Genomic DNA, 20,041 nt, shown 5'->3' with positions numbered 1-20,041 from the left:
CTACAGGGTGAAGTTTTTTTAACCCTTTCTTTATGAGTCCTCTTTTCAGAATAATTTAAAATTCCATAATTACAAGTGCTTTCTCTGTGCCTACATTCCCCTTCTGAGACCAAATGCAGCTAGACTCACCTTGTGAGTGTGTGCTCAGTTGCTCAGGCGTGTCCGCCTCTTTGTGACCCCTTGGATTGTAGCCCTCCAGGCTCTTCCATCCATGGGATTCTCCAGGCAAGAATACTGGAGTGGGTTGCCATTTCCTCCTCCAGGGGATCTTCCAGACACAGGGACTGAAGCCACATCTCCTGCATCTCCTGCATTGGCAGGCTGATTCTTTACCACTGAGCCACCAAGGAAGTCAAGCCATGGCCAACTAGACAAGAACAGCTCCCAGGCCAGGAACAGCCAGTCTTCAGGCTGGGGAGCACACTGAGCTTGCTGGGCATGAAAAACTCTACTCAAACGGGGCCGTCAGGTTCCTCCCAGCCTCGGAATGATGAAGCGGGGATCAAGGAGAGGGAGGGGCAGTCAGCTGATGGAAACAGACAAGAGACAGAAAGGAAAAGCTGAACCAGTTAAGCAGTGGACATGAAGAAAGAAGAGATGACCAGTCTCCTGGTGCATCATGGTTTTTCAGGTCCCTAAACTACATCCCAGTCTTCAATAATTTTAATAGTATTAATACTAACAACACCAACAATAATAGTTAACATTCACTGCACCCTTACTGTGTGCTAAGGAGCATTCTAGGACCTTTTACAAATATTGATTCAATTGTTTTCTCAATAATTCTATGAAGTAGATGATGATGGCAATGGGACACAGAGAAGTTAAGTAACTTGACCAAGGCTACATAGCTTTTAAGTGGTAGAGACACAGCCTGAACTCAAATGGCCTGGTCTCAGAGTCCATGCTTCCAACCAATATGTGCCTCCTTGTGGAGCTAGTCCTGAGTTCCCCCTTACTAACTTTCCTATAACAAACTCCCTCTATTAGTGAGGCCTGACAGAGAGTCTATTTCTTGCTCCCCTACTGCCTCACAATTAGCATTTTCCTTTGTACCACTCAACATGAATCTTAGTAACTTAAGCACATATGTATTAAATCAAGAATCATTTATATAATAGCCAGGACATGGAAACAACCTAGGTGCCCATCAGTATGTGAGTGGATAAGAAAGCTATGGTACATATACACAATGGAATATTGCTCAGCCATTAAAAAGAATACATTTAAATCAGTTCTAATGGGACAGATGAAACTGGAGCCCATTATACAGAGTGAAGTAAGCCAGAAAGATAAACACCAATACAGTATACTAATGCATATATATGGAATTTAGAAAGATGCTAATGATAACCCTATATGCAAGACAGAAAAAGAGACACAGATGTATAGAACAGACTTTTGGACTCTATGGGAGAAGGTAAGGGTGGGATGATCTGAGAGAACAGCATTGAAACACGTATATTATCAAGTGTGAAACAGATCACCAGTCCAGGTGGGATGCATGAGACAAGTGCTCGGGGCTGGTGCACTGGGATGACCCAGAGGGATGGGATGGGGAGGGAGGTGGGAGGGGGGTTCAGGATGGGGAACACATGTAAATCCATGGCTGATTCATGTCAATGTATGGCAAAAACCACTACAATATTGTAAAGTAATTAGCCTCCAACTAATAAAAATAAATGAAAAAAAAAAAAAAAAAGAATCATTTAATGTTTACTGTGCCAGGAACTGCTATGAGCTTTGCAAGCTATTCCAGCTTTCTCACGAACCTTTCCTTGGTGGAAAGGGACTTGGTCTGCACACCCCACCACATTAAAATGTGTTTCTGACATCTATTTTGTTAGGTCACACATCCATGACATTATGCATGATATATACTATGATGTCCTACTTTTGTACATACTGTATTTTCTTTTTTGTGTAATACTATGTTGTATCCTGAGCTCATTGATAAAATAATGTCTAAAAAGCACATTATAAAAGTCATCAATACTTAAAAAACTAAAAATAGAGTTACCATATAATCCTACAATCCCACTCCTGGGCATATAGCCAGATAAAACCATAACCCAAAAAGATACATGCACCACCCCCCCAATGTTTACTGCAGCATTATTCACAATAGCCAAGACATGGAAGCAACCTACATGTCCAGTGACAGATGAATGGAAAAGAGATGTGGTATATATACCATACTCAACCATAAACAAGAATGGAATACTTCCATATGCAGCAACATGGATGGACCCAGAGATGATCATATTAAATGAAGTAAGAGAAAGCCATACATCATATGATATCACTTATCAGTTCAGTTCAGTTCAGTCACTCAGTTGTGTCCAGCTCTTTGTGAACCCATGAACCAGAGCACGCCAGGCCTCCCTGTCCATCACCAACTCCTGGGGTCCACCCAAACCCATGCCTATTGAGTCAGTGATGTCATCCAACCATCTCATCCTCTGTCGTCCCCTTCTCCTTCTCAATCTTTCCCAGCATCAGGGTCTTTTCAAATGAGTCAGCTCTTCACATGAGGTGGCCAAAGTATTGGAGTTTCAGCTTCAACATCAGTCCTTCCAGTGAACACCCAGGACTGATCTCCTTTAGGATGGACTGGTTGGATCTCCTTGCAGTCCAAGGGACTCTCAAGAGTCTTCTCCAACACCACAGTTCAAAAGCATCATTTCTTCAGTGCTCAGCTTTCTTTATAGTCCAACTCTCACGTCCATATATGACCACTGGAAAAACCATAGCCTTGACTAGACAGACCTTTGTTGACAAAGTAATGTCTCTGCTTTTTAATATGCTAAGTTGGTCATAACTTTCTTTCCAAGGAGTAAGCGTCTTTTAATTTCATGGCTGCAATCACCATCTGCAGTGATTTTGAAGCCCAGAAAAATAAAGTCAGCCACTGTGTCCACTGTTTCCCCATCTATTTGTCATGCAGTGATGGGACCGGATGCCATGATCTTAGTTTTCTGAATGTTGAGCTTTCAGCCAACATTTTCACTCTCCTCTTTCACTTTCATCAAGAGACTCTTTAGTTCTTCTTAACTTTCTACCATAAGTGTGGTGTCATCTGCATATCTGAGGTTGTTGATATTTCTCCCAGCAATCTTGATTCCAGCTTGTGCTTCCTCCAGCCCAGTGTTTCTCATGATGTATTCTGCATATAAGTTAAACAAGCAGGGTGACAATATACAGCCTTGATGTACTCCTTTTCCTATTTGGAACCAGTTTGTTGTTCCATGCCAGTTCTAACTGTTGCTTCCTGACCTGCATACAGGTTTCTCAAGAGGCAGGTCAGGTGGTCTGGTATGCCCACCTTTTTCAGAATTTTCCACAGTTTATTGTGATCCACACAGTCAAAGGCTTTGTCATAGTCAATAAAGCAGAAATAGATGTTTTTCTGGAACGCTCTTGCTTTTTCGATGATCAGAGGATGTTGGCAATTTGATCTCTGGTTCCTCTGCCTTTTCTAAATCCAGCTTGAACATCTGGAAGTTCATGGTTCACATATTGCTGAAGCCTGGCTTGGAGAATTTTGAGCATTACTTTAGTAGCATGTGAGATGAGTGCAATTGTGCAGTAGTTTGAGCATTTGTTGGCATTGCCTTTCTTTGGGATTGGAATGAAAACTGACCTTTTCCAGTCCTGTGGCCACTGCTGAGTTTTCCAAATTTGCTGGCATATTGAGTGCAGCACTTTCACAGCATCATCTTTCAGGATTTGAAATGGCTCAACTGGAATTCCATCACCTCCACTAGCTTTGCTCATAGTGATGCTTCCTAAGGCCCACTTGACTTCACATTCCAGGATGTCTGGTTCTAGGTGAGTGTGAGTGATCACACCATCGTGATTATCTGGGTTGTGAAGATCTTTTTTGTACAGTTCTGCGTATTCTTACCACCTCTTCTTAATCTCTTCTGCTTCTGTTAGGTCCATATCATTTCTGTCTTTTATTGGGTCCATCTTTGCATGAGATGTTCCCGTGGTTATCTCTAATTTTCTTGAAGAGATCTCTAGTCTTTCCTTATATGTGGATATAAATGAACTTATTTACAGAATAGAAATAGACTCACAGGCACAGAAAAACTTACGGTTTCCAAAGGGGATGGGGGTGGGTAGGGGGCACAGGAAAGATAGGATAGAAATTTGGAATTAACATATACACACTACCATATTAAAACAGATAATCAACAAGGACCTACTGTATAGCACAGGGAACTATGCTCAATATCTTATAATAATCTATAATGGAAAATAATCTGTAAAAGATTATATATATGTACACATATACATATGTATAACTGAGTCACTTTGATATACTCTTGAAACTAAAATAATATCGTAAATTAGCTACAATAAAAAATAAATCACCCAAACAAAAACAGATGTGGTAAAGATGGCTCCCCGCCCTTCCCCAGGGTTTCAAACGTCCTTCCTAAGTTTCAGAGGTCTTCCTTCCTAGGATTCCGGGTCAGAGTGAGGCCATGGGGAGGGCAACAAGTTAAGCTCTTGCTGGCTGGGAATAGCTTGGAAAGAGTATGTGCCTGGAGGTGGTGCTGCCACGCTCCCCAGACCCTGCAGAGCTGCAGTGGTTCCGGCAGGGCAAGTCAGCAGTGTGAACCACGGCCTTTTCTCTGGCCTGCCAAAGCTTCACTGTATGGAACCCCATCACCACTAAATGATGCTCATTTATGTCTGTAGCACTCGCAAGATGGGTGCTCCCAGACACTGGGGTGTCACGCTGTCTCATCTCTACACCCCAACAGCACCCTGCTCTTCCTACTGAGAAGTATACTCTGCTAACCCTCTGGATTATTTCTTTTTGGTCCCTCTCTGTTTCTCTCTATATATAAATATAAATATAAATGTGTGTGTGTGTATGAAATGTGCATGTGTTTAATTAGGATTATAATGTATCCAACTCTTGAATCCAGTTTTTTGTTATTCTTTTGTGCCACTAAATAGTCTTGATTTTTAACGACTGCATGATAGTCTATGTTCAAAATTTATTTAACATTCTTCTGTTGCTGGTCATCTAGTTATCTCTTATTTTGCTTTTATAAATGTGCCAATATCAGTTTCATTGCATGCAAATTCTTGTGCTCAGCTAGGATTATGCCATAGAATAAACAGAAATACTGGCTCAAACAGCCTTAACAATTTAAACTCTCTTGAAACACAGTGTGAAAGGCTTACACTTCCTCCCTATTCAATACCATACTCTTTCCAACACTGAATATTACAGTTTTAGAAGAGCTTTATCTTAAGCTGCTCTCTTCAACGGGTAGAACAGAGCATATATTGAAACTCTATACTCCCAGGTAAATGTCAGAAGGGTCGCTGACAAACAAGAGTAAAACAAGCCTATGATCAGCAGCCCCCATCTTCAGGCCCTTGAAACCTTAAAATGCCTTAGATTTTAGAAATGGAAATTACTTAAGAGATCCCTGAGTAAACTGTTTCAGTTTACAAATAAGGTAACCAAAGCTCCCAGAGGTTATGGACCTGGGAAATGCATTCAAGTTAGAACTAGAATCTAATTGTTTTGCCTTGTGAGTCATTTTTTTAGAATAGGTTGAAACAATTTAACAGAAGCAAAAACCATTGTTAACAGAGTGAAAGTACAAAGGAAAAAAAGCATACAATATTTTTCAAGAAGGAAACCATTACTGTTCTAGATTCTATTTTATCTTCATCAAGTCAGAATAACTTGTTTTATAGACAACAGCAAAAGTTCACATCTAAGTACTACTTTGATCTTAAGATCCTTGCTTAAATCTCCAACAGATTTTTTCCCCCACAAGCATGAAAACATTCAGCATTGATCTATTATTTTCTCACCTAGCCAACATTTACTAAGAAGATACTCTGGCCAGGGACTGTGCGGGTTCTGGGGTAGCAGGGGGAAGTATACCAAGGTAGGAAGAGAGGGGTTCATTCTTGGGGGATGGGAGGCAGGAAGATAATGTGAGCAGATAATCATAATGCATGTGACTGGGCGGTGACAAGGTACAAAGACGCCGCAAGGGTGGCAGAGCCGTGGGTATGGAAGGCTTTGCAGAGGAGCTGGCCATGAGCTGTGCTTGAAGGCAGTCTGCTAAGCAGAGGAGGGAGAGAAGCCTCCCTGGCCATGGAGAGCAGGGCTGCTTCTTAGACACAGCCGGCTGGAAAGGCACTCTAGGGTCGGACAGTGTTCAGGAATTTGGACTCCCGAACTGGAGGTGCTGGGGCCCCATGGAAGATGTTTAAGCACTGGTGCCACAGTCACATCTGTGCTTTATCAGTTCACTCTGACGGCAGTGAGGTGAAACGCTAGAGTCTTTAAGGGCAGGAGACTCACCTGCCCTGGCCCAGCCCTCAGGCTCTGAAGGTGTAAATCAGGGAAGAGGCAGAGGAAATATAAAAGGGGAGATGGATTCAAGTAATACAGCATGTTATTTGAGAAATAACAAGACATAGAGATTGATTAGACAGGGGGTGCCATTTATGAGACGGGGAAGGCAGAAGGAGGTCCCGGTTTTAGAGGAAGGGCATTGAGCTTGAGATCCGGCAAGATATCAGGTATATCCAGGAAGCAAATGGAAGCACAGTCTGGAGATCAGGGAGGGACAAGCAGAATCACAGCAGGTTAGCACAATCAGTACAGGGCTAGCCACCACACCCAACCCCCCGCCTCCACCACCCCCAACGCCCCCTCCACACACTTGGGTACTTTCTCTCATCTGCGGGCAGGGAGAGCAGCTGCCCATTAGAAATACGCCAGCCACATATGCAATTTACAGTTCTCTACTGATGGATGAAATTAACTTTAAGAATATGTTTTATTTCATCCCATATATCTAAAATATCATTTCAACGTGAATCAATGTAAAGATTACTAACGAGATACTTTACAGCCTGCCATACTAAGTCTTCAAATCCTGTGTATACTTTGATCTCACAGATGTGAGTGACTTGGGGCCTCCCAAATCACTCCCCACCCCATCTCCCCCTTCTCGTGTTCTGGGGGGCAGCAGCAAAGGGGGCAGTGTGACACGTGACTGAAAGTTTGGGAGGGGTGAAGATTACCCCCCTGTTAGGTTATCAAGTACCCTGGAAGCAATCTGATTGAACTTAGACCTCCTCCCTTCCTGAACTTGAACTGTTATCTCTTTATCTGTTTATGGTCTCCCAATAAGTTTCCTAAGGCAGTGGTTCCCAAATGTCAAACATTTGCAAACCAACTTCATAATTCTGGGATGACTGCATACCACCCAAACTAGATCATTCACTTAATATTTTTTTAAAGTCAACTAACCTTAAAAAAATACAAAGCCATAATTTAGTGTCATCCTAAGTAACTAGATCCATGAAACTATTCATTTCAGGTGTCATTATGTATTTTTTCTAGCATACATGGTAACTAGGGGAGAATTTCCTTCCAAGCTCACTCACATGTTGGCAGGACTCAGTTCCTCGCCGGCTATTGGTCAAAGGTCTCCCTTGGTTCTGGGCTGTGTGGTTCTCTATGGGACAGTTCAGAACATGGTAGCTGACCTTCTTCACAGTGAGCAAGAGAGTGAGAGAGAGCCCCCAAGATGGAAATCATATAATTAAATATCAGAAGAGACATGCCATCCTCTCTGCTTCATCTTGTTCACCATAAATGAGTCACTAAACTAGCTCACGTTAAGGGGAGGGATGTAAATAAGGGTGTGAATTCCAGGAGGTGGGGAGCCTTGGGGACCATCTTAGAAGCTGCCTACCATTCAATGATGTAAAATGTCAATGACTTCTGTTGGGGATGTGGTCACAAATGCTGCTATAACTACTGAAGTTTGTGGGCTACCTTCATACTTGAGAGAAATGCAAATTTTTTAGTTAGAGGCTAGCGGAAATAAAGATGTATTATGTCCACTGATTTCAGGTTAACGGCCCCCTCCCCATGTTAAAGGACTCAGCACACCTCGCACCACCTAAAAATTAGTCTGATGCTGTGTGGATGGGCCCAAGGATTCCTCACACACCCCTGGAACCACCAAGTGTAGGCATTTGCTGTGTTTGTGAAAGAATCCTTTTTTTTCTTAACCATGTGGTACTGCTAGTCCAACTCAGAAATAAATCAGCTTTGAAAACTGTTCCCACAGCTGCAAAAAGCAAGTGTTTGGCACTAATAAATCAAGATTAGTGGAGCTCGGCTTATAACGAAACTTTCACCTCCTCTGGGCAGGTGGTCAGCAACTGCTCTAGCGGGGCAAACAAGCCATGTTTCACAGAGAGAACCATTTTTCTCATGACAGGCAGGAGAGGAGTAGAAACCAAGTAGAGGAGAGATGTATTCCTAAAAAATCCAATCTTCTGAAACTGGGGGCCCTTGAAACACTAGACAAAATTATGTTTCTAGGGGCCCTGCGTGACCTCTACTTATTACTTTCCCAATGACAACCACTGTAGATGCTTTCCTTCTAGATGATAAAAAATAGCCTTGGATGCTAACCACAGGCCCAGAACAGAGAACCAGTGATTTTGGGAACAATTATAGTTTAAATTTTGCCCTCCTGGGCCCCCATCAAAATCATCAGACTTCCATGATGGTCCAGTGGTTAAGAATCTGCCTGCCAACGCAGGGGATACGGGCTCGATCCCTGGTCTGGGAAGATTCCATATGTCAAGGGGCAAGTCAGCCCATGTGCCACAGCCACCGAAGCCCATGCTCTAGGGCTTGTGCTCTGCAACAAGAGAAGCCACAGCAATGAGAAACCCACGCACCTCAACTAGAGAAAGCCTGTGCACAGCAATGAAGACCCAACACAGCCAAAAATAAATAAATAAATAATTTTTAAACATCGGTCCTCACCGGCTCACAGTGTTCTGCTTTATTAGGGGTGAGACAGGAGTTACAGTCAAAATATCTAACAGCCCATAAGGCACAGGCACTAACCAATCCAAACAATGTTGGATGCTAGAGCAGGGTCACCCCCTGCTGTGCCAGGCACTAATCCTTAGTTGCTGAATCATGAGAGAGGTCTTGGGGTACTGGGAGTGCACTTGGGTGACTGAGGTTGGTAATGAATCACCAACAGGTTTTGAAGCATCTTAGTATTTTAGTAACCAGCACAGCTACACCAGGGCCAACAGTCTGAATATCATCTGCTGAGGTGGGGGCTGTTCCTCTCCAGGGTCCCATGGAAGGTTCCAGTGTGGGAACTGACCCTGTTGCCCTTCAGCCCTCTGTCTGGCTTGCACTGGAGGGATAGAGTCCAGCCCTTCTTTCTAAGCCTGGAGCTGAGGTCAATGCCTCCAGTTCCTGGACCACTTCCAAGGCTCTCGGAAGCCCCTGTCAGGCCTCCTCAGGGCCGGCTGGCTTCAGACTCGCAGCTCCCAGGCGCCTTCCAGGAGCAGCGTGGACAGCTGCCGTCAGCTGGCACCAGGGACTCCTACACAAGACAGGGTGCGGCGTCTTCCTGTGGGGCTGGCGGGGGGCATGCTCTTAGCCCGCAGCCATCACACCACTCAGGCAGTCCCACCACTGTGTGGGGCAGAGATGAAAAAAGAGACTTCTTTTCACGTATCTTCTCATTTCAAGGACTGCTTTAGCAACTACCTGAAATTTTTGAGAGGAGCCCCATGTTTTTGTTCATGATAAAGAGGTCACTCTGTGGTGCCACTCGGTCTACGTTATTTTACTGAAATGCTCTGGTTGGTTTATTTTGCTAATGCTTCTGGGAAGCAGAGTAGGGGAGGCTTTGGATACTGGTAGCCCTGGGTCTGAATTCTGGCTCTGGGGTCTGTAGCCCTGTCTCTTCCCTTCTGAGGCGAGGTATTAGATTGGGTAAAAGTTCATTTGTGTTTTTTTGTAACATTGTACAGAAAAGACCGGAATGCACTTTTTGGCCATCCCAATAAATAGCTCTGTAAATAAGGCTCACACAACACCTGGTTGAGGGTCTAATGAGACAAAGGCAAAACTGATAGATGCTCTTACAAACTGAGCACAAGATTGAGAATAAAAACATTTAGTCTCTGTTTCAGGTAGGAACTGCTAGCGTTATTCCAGTGTACCAATTTAGGTCTTTTAAAAATATACCCTTTATGTTCATTCAAGCTGACTAAAAAGCAAACAAAGAGTGAATTTAGAGGTCAAAATGTTTGTTTTGTACAGACTTCGATCAAACCCATGAGAACTCAGAATTCTCCCCACTGAATGAAGTTAACATACTTCCTTTTTTCCAGGAAAACAGCTAACATACTTTAATTCATTAATATTTGTGTAACTAGTTAACATTTGCTTAAATTACAATAAATGCAACTTCAATTATCAAGATAATAGTAATATATACATAAACATTAAAAGGTGCAAAGGACCTTACAAGAGTTTCTTCAATTGTCTTGACATAAACACAAAGAAAAACTTGATTTGTTTAAATACTGAGCATCTGAACAAAAATAAACTTTGTTTTTGCCTACTTTGCTAAAAATTTCTTTTCTTAAAATAAGAATTATGGGGACTTCCCTGGCAGTCCAGTGATCAAGACTCTGCATTTCTACTGCAGGGGGTGCAAGTCTGATCTCTGTTTGGGGAACTAAGATCCTGCATGTGGTGTGGCCAGAAAAAAAAAAAAATTATGGAATCCCTGAGGCTTAAGCAGTAAAAGGCAAGGCCTAAAACAAAAATCCCGATCCTTCCACTCTCATTTACTTAAGTAAACACTCTCTGATTTCAGTCCCAGAAATCAATCAATGAATAAGTCCTTAAGCAAAGTCCTAGTTCATGTTTTTATAGGAGTTTTAGCTACAGATGTATTTAGAAGTAATATTCAACCATTAAGACCATTAAGGAAGATTAATTTCTTCTGGAATTCTATCTCCTACATGTAGACACATATCCAACTGCCTACTCAACATCTCCATATGAAGTCTGTCCAACAGACCTCCATGCTCAGCGCAAACTAACCTCCACAGACCTGCCCTCCACTCCACCCACCTTGCTCTACTTATAGGCTTCCTCATCTCAGTCTGATGGCACTTCCATTCCTCCTAGGCCTAGGACAAAGTCCTTGGAGTCTTCCTTGATTCCTCTCTTCTACGTACCATCATTCAATTCAACAGTTAATTTTGTTCCACCTTCAAAACAACCAGGCTCTGCAGTATTCACAATAGTTAAGACATGGAAATAACTGAAATGTCCATCAACAGATGTATGGATAAAGAAGATGTGGTACAGATATAAATGGAATACTACTCAGCCATAAAAAGGAATGAAATAATGCCACGGGGAGCAACAATGAATGATGGGACCAGGGATTATTATACTAAGTGAAATTAAGCCAGACTGAGGACAAATACCATATGATGTCACTTAAATGTAGAATCTAAAATACAACACGAATGAACGTATCTACAAAGCACAGACTGTTTCTCTGTCTGTGTCACAGACACAGAGAAAAGACTTATGGTTGCCAGCAGGAAAGTGGGCTGGGGGAGGGTTAGACCGTGAGTTTGGGATTAGCAGATGCAAACCATTATACATAGTATGGAAAAACAGCAAGGTCCTATTGTACAGCACAGGAAACTCTATTCAATATCCTGCAATAAACCATAATGGAAAAGCACATAAATAATTATATATATATATATATATATATATATATATATATATATAACTGAATCACTTTGCTATACCCCAGAAACTAATACAATATTGTAAAACAACAATACTTTGACCAGGAGAAACAACAAACAAAAACCAGACTTTGATTAATCCTCACCACCTCTAGTGTTGCCCTTCTGGCCCAGAGCACTGTCATCTCTCACCAGATATTGCAGTGGCCTCTCTCTTCAACTCTTGCTCTTCTCAACATAGGAGCCAGAGGCATCCTTTAAAGAGCAAAGTCAGAGCATCAACTCTCATGGCTCAAAGTCCTCCCAAAGCTCCCCCTCACTCTTGAGTGAGAGCTAGCATCCTACATGGGCCTACAAGGCCCTCTAGGACTCCTCCCTACTTCCCTCCTCCTCACTTTGTCCGGTCACACCAGCTCCTCCTCATTCCTTGAATACACCAGATTTGCTCCGCCTCAAAGCCCTAGGTAACTGCAAGGCAATTTCTCTCACCTCTTCCAAGTTCTCACTCGAATGCTACCTTCTCTGTGACAATCACCCCCCACTCCGCCCCACTTAAATCTGTATGCCCACCAATGCCTTCCCACCCTTCCTACCATGCTGCGTGTCTTCCTTAGCCCTTGTTATTTTCTAACCTTGTAACAGACTATGTAACTTCCCATTTTGTTAGGTTTACTGTTATTATCCACATCTCCCACCTAGAATATAAGATCTACATGGAAGGTGCTCAAAAAATATTTCTGAATTAAGGGAAAATGCCCCTCGAAAAGCAAAAAACAAACAAACAAAAAACCCATGAAATATCAAGAGTCCTAAAAGGGCTTGTAATGTTCCACTGCAGGACCCACATATTACATTTTATTTTCTTATTTAGAGAGGAGGGACAAAGACGTAGGACTGACACGGGGGAGAGTCTGCCGCTTGCCCAGGAAGACCCTGTGGAGGGGCGTTCCCAGGGAGGAGTGGATCACCACACCTCCAGCTCAGGGACTGCACCTAAAGGTCCCCAAATGTTCTTACCTAGAGGCCCCCAAATCTCCTTATCGGGAGCCAGAGGGCTCAGACTCAGAATGACTGACCGATCTTACAAATTCATGAGAGGCTCCCAGGCACACCAGTATTCACAAATGATGGCATTACTTTCCACTGACCATGGCCACTGTCCAGAATATACTCTGAGATATTGGTATCCAGGAAACTGATGTACTTTTTCAGAAGGGATCTTGGAATCAGGGCTAAGGCTGAGTAAGCCTCTTGAAGGCTACTTAATCCGGGCCATGGTGAGTCCTAATCTTCATCCATGCTACACAAGGGACAACCCCCTCCCCTTACTCCACAGTCCTGTCCACAGTATTGAGGGTCTCTTTTTGGCCAACCCTGGGCAACACTGGGGATTTTTCCTTTCTGGGCTGTCCTTTTCTTTGCTCCAAGGGAGCCATCACTGCATACAAACTTTCTCCAGGTAGGATAGATTAGGTATCTACTGTCAAGGTTACACCCATATTGCTATAGCTCCCTCCAGGAACAGAGGTCACTTAGCTGGAGTTTTGTGAGCTCATAAACTCCTCAGTCTCTTGGCCTGCTCTTTTTAGGCATGGGTCTGGCCTCTGTAGAGTCCAGAGGGGCACTGATATCAATGTCAAGTCCTTGGGAGTTCTCAACACTGCTGCCCATGCCACAGTCAGGAGCCTTGATCCACGTCCACCACTGTCACTAGCTCTTTCAACCAAGACAACTCTCCTAGCCATTCTGGGCCTCAGTTTCCAAATCTAAAACCGAGGGGATTGAACCCGTGACTTATGCATGTGTGTTAGTCTCTCAGTCCTGTCTGACTCTTTGCGACCCCATGGAATGTAGCCAGCCAGGCTCCTCTGTTCATGGAACTCTCCAGGCAAGAATGCTGGAGTGGGTTGCCATTTCCTTCTCCAGGGGATCTTCCTGACCCAGGGATGGAACCCCGATCTGCTGCATTGCAGGCAGATTCTTTTTTTTATTATTATTTTATTTATTTATTTTTATTATTATTTTTTCTCTTTTTTTCATTGATTTTTATTAGTTGGAGGCCAATTATGAGGGTGGGATGATCTGCAGGCAGATTCTTTACTGTCTGAGCCACTGATTGAACCCTTGAAGGTTCCTTCTATTTCTAAAAACCCAGGGTTCTGTTTTTTTTACCTATCTCTTTAAGTTCTGAATAGTGACAACAGCATCCAAAATCCTCTTTCTGAAACTTTCCCCAAGGCCAGATGTTCCTGGCACTGAAGTAGGAGAAAAAAATAGTTTTTGAATAACCTAACATTTTTGTCTTTTGGAGCACATTATCCTCTGGCCTTTTCAATTCCCCTTCCCCTATTGCTACTTCCTTATGAGTCCTTAAAAGCAGTTTTTAAAAAGTAAACTGTCTACCCTTCCAGATTCACCATGATCTATCTTATAATAACATTATTTCCTCCCCAGTTATTTTCCCTACATAAAACCTCTCAAACACTTTCATTCTGGCAACTGTGCTTATTCATCAGCCTTGATTTGCAGGGGAAAGCATTAACTGGTCCAAGGAAGTAGAGCATGAAGCTTAGACGCAGGGCTGGGGAAGGAAGTCAGCGGTCCACGCAGGTGAGTTCTTTCCTGAGCCTGTTTTCAGGAGGTGACGGGCATTTGAGGCAGGAGTGAGAGTGAAGCACAGACAGAAGAGGGGCATACAGAGGGAAGGAGAGAAAGAGTGAAGGCGCAAGTCTGCTTTCAAAGAGCTTTCAGGCGAAGCCCTGGTGGCAGCCCATCAGGAATGTTGGGTTGGTGAAATGGCTTCTGGAACTGAGACTTTCCTAAGAAGCCACACCGCAGTGGGAGGGCGGGGCTGGCGCCCTCTGTGCAGCTGTCTGCGTAGCAAGCTGCTGAGGTCTTGGGCAGCCCCTGCACTGGTCCCACACCCAGTTTCCAGGAGGCAGGATCATTCTACAGGTCTCTAAAGTCTTCAGGGAAGACCAGGTCTTTCTGTAGCCAGCCTGGAAATCAAAAAATGCTCCAAACCACCCCGTAAACAGTCAGATATTTATTGAAAGAATAGCAATTCACTAGCAGACCCTCCAAATGAATCTATAGGCATAATACACGAATAACTTCCTAGCTTGAAGTTAGCAGCATATTCTAAATAATTGTAGGTGCCAAGATACCATCTAATGACTTTTAATTGAGGAAGCATCTCCAGGAGATAGTGAAGGATAGGGAAGCCTGGCATGCTGCAGTTCATGGGATCCCGAAGAGTCTGACATGACTTAGAAACTGTACAACAACATGTGTGTATGGGTGGCTGCATGTGTGTGTGCAAACATGCATCCTAATATTAAAAAAACAAAAGAATCTGTGTTTTTATGTCACACTAGGATTACAAACCAATACAATGAGTGAACCTAAAATATGACATATTATTAAAACCCAGACACACACAAAAGTAGGAAGCAAGCCTAACTCATACCAGAAAGTATCAAAAACAGACACTCTGGTAAGTATCCAGCTAGTTAGACAGTCTCAAAGCAGTAACTTCTAATTAGTATTGAGAAATTACGATGTTGGTGGTATATGAACACCTCCTGGTGAAACTGGCATAGGATGTCATGTACACCAGGAAGAACTGCTGCTGAAGTTTGCTCATTTGTTGCATCATAACAGGGTTCCACCTCCAGGATTCATCTTGTCCTAGTTTATTTATTTATTTATTGAGAAAAAGTTTTCCCTGTCTTTCATTAACAAACAAATGCAAGCATTTTGGTCATTTTCTGATACCCTTTTGAGAGGGGTGGAGAACAGCACAAACTTTCTAACTGATGAAGAAGTGGAGGGAAACTGAAATGGCAGAGGCAAGAATCAGTCAGGTACACAGGCAATCCGTTCCCTAATCTCGATGGTACTTCACTTAGAAGTCAGCGCCTCCAGCAAAAGCAGTCCCCACAGGACTGTGTCCCTCTGCCCATCACATCTTCCCTACAAGTTCCTTCCTGAAAGTCTGAAATCAAAACAAACACCATGGCCACAACTCCAGAAGAGTCCCACTACTCTTGTTCCTTTTCCTGGGACACAGTTCAATTCCTCTTTGGGTCCTTACTATCCAGAAGCAAAATACACTTTTTTTTTTTTTTTGAGGCATTCATGAAGAAAAATGACAATGATTTTGTAATCTGAGGTATCTTTGAGTCTGTGCATTTGGAGGGAGGGTGGTAATAGGAAGACATAATTACTGGATGATTCTCAGAAGGTATTTTTATCCCAACACGGAGTTCAGTTTTAGTCAACAGAATTGAGGATAAGGCTTTTTCCCGAAGTTTACATAGCTAAAAAAGTATAAAGTATGGAAAGACTAAAAAGCACTACCCTAAGCTCTTCCCTTTCTTCCCTTTCCCTTCACTTTTGTCAGTTTTCAAAAACCAAACTGAAAATGACTGAGACTTTATGTAGCACTCTGAAGAGTTAAAATAAAAATTAAACTGTTGAAAAAAAAATATTATTGAAACTCATGCTCTTTCCCAAGGGTGGAGGTCACAGGAGGCAGCTGGTACCAGTAGACAATATGAACATTAGAACCTGCATATGCAATACTTTAAAAAATCTACAGTTCTCTAAATATCCAGAATATATAAAGAAACTTAAAGCTCAACAACCAAACACCAAATAACCTCACTGAAAAACAGGCAAGGGACTTGAACTGGTATTTCTCCAAAGATGATGTATAAATGCCAACAAGCATATAAAAGGATGCTCAATATCACTAATTGTTAGAAAAATATATATCAAAACTGAGATATCATCTTACATCCTTTAGGATGGCTGCTATGGAAGGGGAAAAAAACAGAAATTAACAAGTATTAGCTAGGTTTTGGAGAAAATGAAACCCTGGGGCACTGTTGGTGGGAATGTAAAAAGGTACAGCTGGTATGGAAAACAGTAAGGCAATTCCTCAAAAAATGAAAAAGAGAAATACCATATGATCCACCAATACCACTTTGGGGTATATATACAAAAGAACTGAAAGCAGTATCTCAGAGAGGTATGTGTACACCCATGTTCACAGCAGAAGCATTATTGAAAATAGCCAAAGGTAGACGTAATCTTGGAGAAGGAAATGGCAACCCACTCCAGTGTTCTTGCCTGGAGAATCCCAGGGACGGGGGAGCCTGGTGGGCTGCTGTCTATGGGGTCGCACAGAGTCGGACAAAACTGAAGTGACTTCTCAGCAGCAGCAGCAGCAGCAGACGTAATCTAAATGTCACCCACAGATGAATGAATGAAGAAAATGTGGTATATGTAGCAGACTATACTATACAGCCTTACAAAGGAAGGAAATTTTGACACATGCTACCACATGGATGAACCTTGAGGACTTTATGCTAAGTGAAATAAAGCAGTCATAAGAAGACAAATATTGTATGATTCCACTTATATGAAGTATCTAGAGTAGTCAAACTCATAGAAACAGAAAGTAGAATGTGGGTGCCAGGGGCTGGGGGGAGGGGAAACGGAGAGTTGTTTCATGGCTACAGAGTACCCATTTCTCAAAATGAAGAAGTTCTGGAGATTAGTTATACAAGGTAAATACATCTAATGCTACTGAACTACACACTTAATAGTTGAAGATGGTAAATTTTATGTGTATTTTACCACAGTTAAAAAACCAAACCTATGCTCCCAATATTTTCCAGTATGGCAGTGATGATAACAACAATACCCTCTGCCCCGCCCATGCCCAGGAACTTCTCTCTGAGAAAGCCCAGAGAGATAGATGGCCTACAGACCTGCTGATGCCGACGCAGAAAGACGGCCAAGGATGAATTCAACTGTAAAGGTTGCACTCATCAGTTTCATTATTTTCTTCTTCTCTACTAGCATGAATACTTTGTGTATCTCACCCTTTCACTCCTCTGAAGCCCAAGCCACTCCAATATCTGTAGATGCTGCTTCTGGCGTGTTACTCTGTATTATCTGAGACTCTGGGGAAAAGAGACCTGCCTATATGTCAGGGTCCCGGAGAAGACGGATTGTGAAGTCAGCCCCTTCCTCTTCTTATTTAGAGAATTCAGTGACATGCCCATGTAGTCCCTCCCCATAAAATTTAGCATTTTTCAACTCCAGGTAAAAGGTGACCATTTATGTTTCTACTTTTGGCCTCCACATTGAACTGGCAGCACTTCCTGTCTAAGAATTACATGTGAGATTAATATTTCAGGTGTTATCCACCATCCAACAGGATCTAGCACCTTCTGCTCCTCTGAGTCCTCCTTTTTTTTTTTTTTTTTAAGAACCACTTTCAGGTTTGGGGATCAGAGACTTTGCATAATAATGACACTTAATGAAGCTTGTCTTGTATCTCAAACATAAAGGAACACAGGGAATGTGGAAAGTTAGAGGAATGGATGGGCAGAGAACAGATGTCCCAAGGGGAAAAGGAAAGAGCTTTCAGAAGGATGCATTCTGAAAAAAGATGTCAAGTCCATCTGGAAAGCATTTAAAGAAATAAAAAACCCTTTTCCGCTATGAGCAGCAGATTAGCAGACTACAAAACTCTCTGAACAATAAATCTCTAGGACCAATTAAAAAATCAGAACAAAACTGAAAGAAGAGTTCCTTCGAGGCATGTCCAGCTACCACGAAGATGGAAGCCTCTTTCTGCTGTTCAGGGGTGCTCCTGGTGCCATATGCAAGAGACCTCTCCACCACAGTTCCCCCCCATGAGGCTCCTCTAGGCATTTATTTGTGCAAAGGACTCCAACACAAAGAAAGTCCAATCTCTCCTCTAGCCCCCACCTCTGACTGGAAACATGGACTGCCTCCCTCAGAGCCAGTATAGGGTTTCTAAAAGCACTAGGGCTGAGATCTCTAGCTTCCAATCCTCCCTTAGTCTGTCAGCTTCCTTACCATCTTCTTGCACAACATAGTAGCAAAAAATGGGGGAAAAAATGTGGCAATCTGAGCACATTATCAACAATTTTCTCTTGCCTCATAGTTTTGGATTTCGCATTACTAGGATATAAACAACACGTGAGTCCGCTAACCCCTCACCCCACTGTTGTTCTGTTTTTCAGTACAGACACTTTGTAGAACCCTCTGGGCTGGAATGAAGACAGGAAACAGGAAGCTCCCAAACCTGGGCTCTTCTCTGCTTTTCTCTCTCTACCTCTATTAACACATGAACACAGCTACGCAAGAATTAGTCTGTTTTCAAATGGTCCAGAAAAAAAAAAAAAACAAAACTCGTCGCTGGCTAACCTGTTCTAGTGCTTAATAAGAGCCCAAGAAGGTAGTGACTTCTTTCCTGTCACTCAGATTTGAGACATTTTCCTTTTTTATTCAGGTCTGAAAGTGGCAGGCCATTGTGCAAGAGCCTTTTGTTGAAAGTTCCTTATTAAACTGTCCCTCATGGGCCATCAGATGAATAACCTTGGGCCGTTTAGCTGTATCTGGGCTCTAATTTCCAAAGCTTCAACCATCTCTCAGGTTCTGCTCTAGACACTTCAGATTGTCCTCTCTGGAGATGTACAGGCTGAAGACAAAGCCCTGGTAGCAGGCAGACCTCATGGCTCCCGCACAACCAGGACAGGACAGCTCCAAGCTGTGTTCTCAGAACCCGCGGTGGGGGCAGGGCAGGCAGGGGACTTCCTCATCCCACATTCAAACTGCCCGCACCCCTTTACTTCCATTTTCAATAAAAGAAGGACATTCTTAAAACAACAGTAGAAGACAAGGAGGAAGGAAGAGAGCATAAAAAAATTTAAAAGGGAACTTGAGACTTGATAAAGATATGAGAAATAATTTTAACAGGAAATACAAGCCAAAAGATTCATTCCACCAGAAAATAAAAAGTGCATAAAAGCAACAGACTTTTGCATAGTCTTGTAGCATGTTTGTCCATACAATATTGCTGCATTTTCTACTGCCCTTTGAACACCCTGCGACTGCCGTAAACACAAGCTGATGGGTCCTGGTTTATGCTAACAGGTGAACTTGATGAGAAGCTTAGCTAAATTCCATGAAATAAGTAATTTAAGGACCATATGGTGGTTTGCTTTTTAGGGCACAGAAGTTCTGAACCGGGAAGCAAGAGATTCTGAGAATTTCATTTTCATAATAAGGGCCTGATGCTTATTCCTCTAACAGCGCGTGGCCACCAGCTACACCCTGGCTCCTACATTCAAAGCTGGAGCAATTTCTTCATGTCGCAAAAAGGCGCTCAGGGCAGTTTAAGGAAAGAGAACCAGTTAGGTATTTTAGAGCGGCTATGAAAGATCTTTCAGGGGGAAAAAAAGGAGCACTAACCTGTGTTGTTTTAATCCGCTGAAAACGACCGAGTTCTCAAGCTCCCCTGCTGTCTTGCAGCCGACTTCCTGTAAGTGTTGCATGTGACATTAGACTTCCTCACTGCACCTTCTCTGACTCGTTCAAGGAGCGG

General features: G+C 42.8%; 1 protein-coding gene across 2 annotated transcripts in view; it reads right to left on the bottom strand.

The window, feature by feature from the left end:
* Positions 1–20,041, bottom strand: part of WIPF1 (WAS/WASL interacting protein family member 1) — a 122,863-nt gene that overhangs the window by 60,479 nt on the left and 42,343 nt on the right. Inside the window, exon 1 of one of the 2 annotated variants that reach the window (XM_043894186.1) lies at positions 19,909–19,976. The exons of the other annotated variant lie outside the window; for it this stretch is intronic. The gene's annotated coding sequence lies outside the window, so the exon portion shown is untranslated. Of the gene's footprint in view, positions 1–19,908; positions 19,977–20,041 lie in introns of those variants that run through there. 2 annotated transcript variants of the gene reach the window in all.

This window comes from Cervus elaphus, chromosome 33 (assembly GCF_910594005.1).
Source record: "Cervus elaphus chromosome 33, mCerEla1.1, whole genome shotgun sequence".
Taxonomy (NCBI): Eukaryota; Metazoa; Chordata; class Mammalia; order Artiodactyla; family Cervidae; genus Cervus; species Cervus elaphus.
Note: the sequence above shows the minus strand (reverse complement) of the source record. Positions and strands in the feature narration are given on the sequence as shown.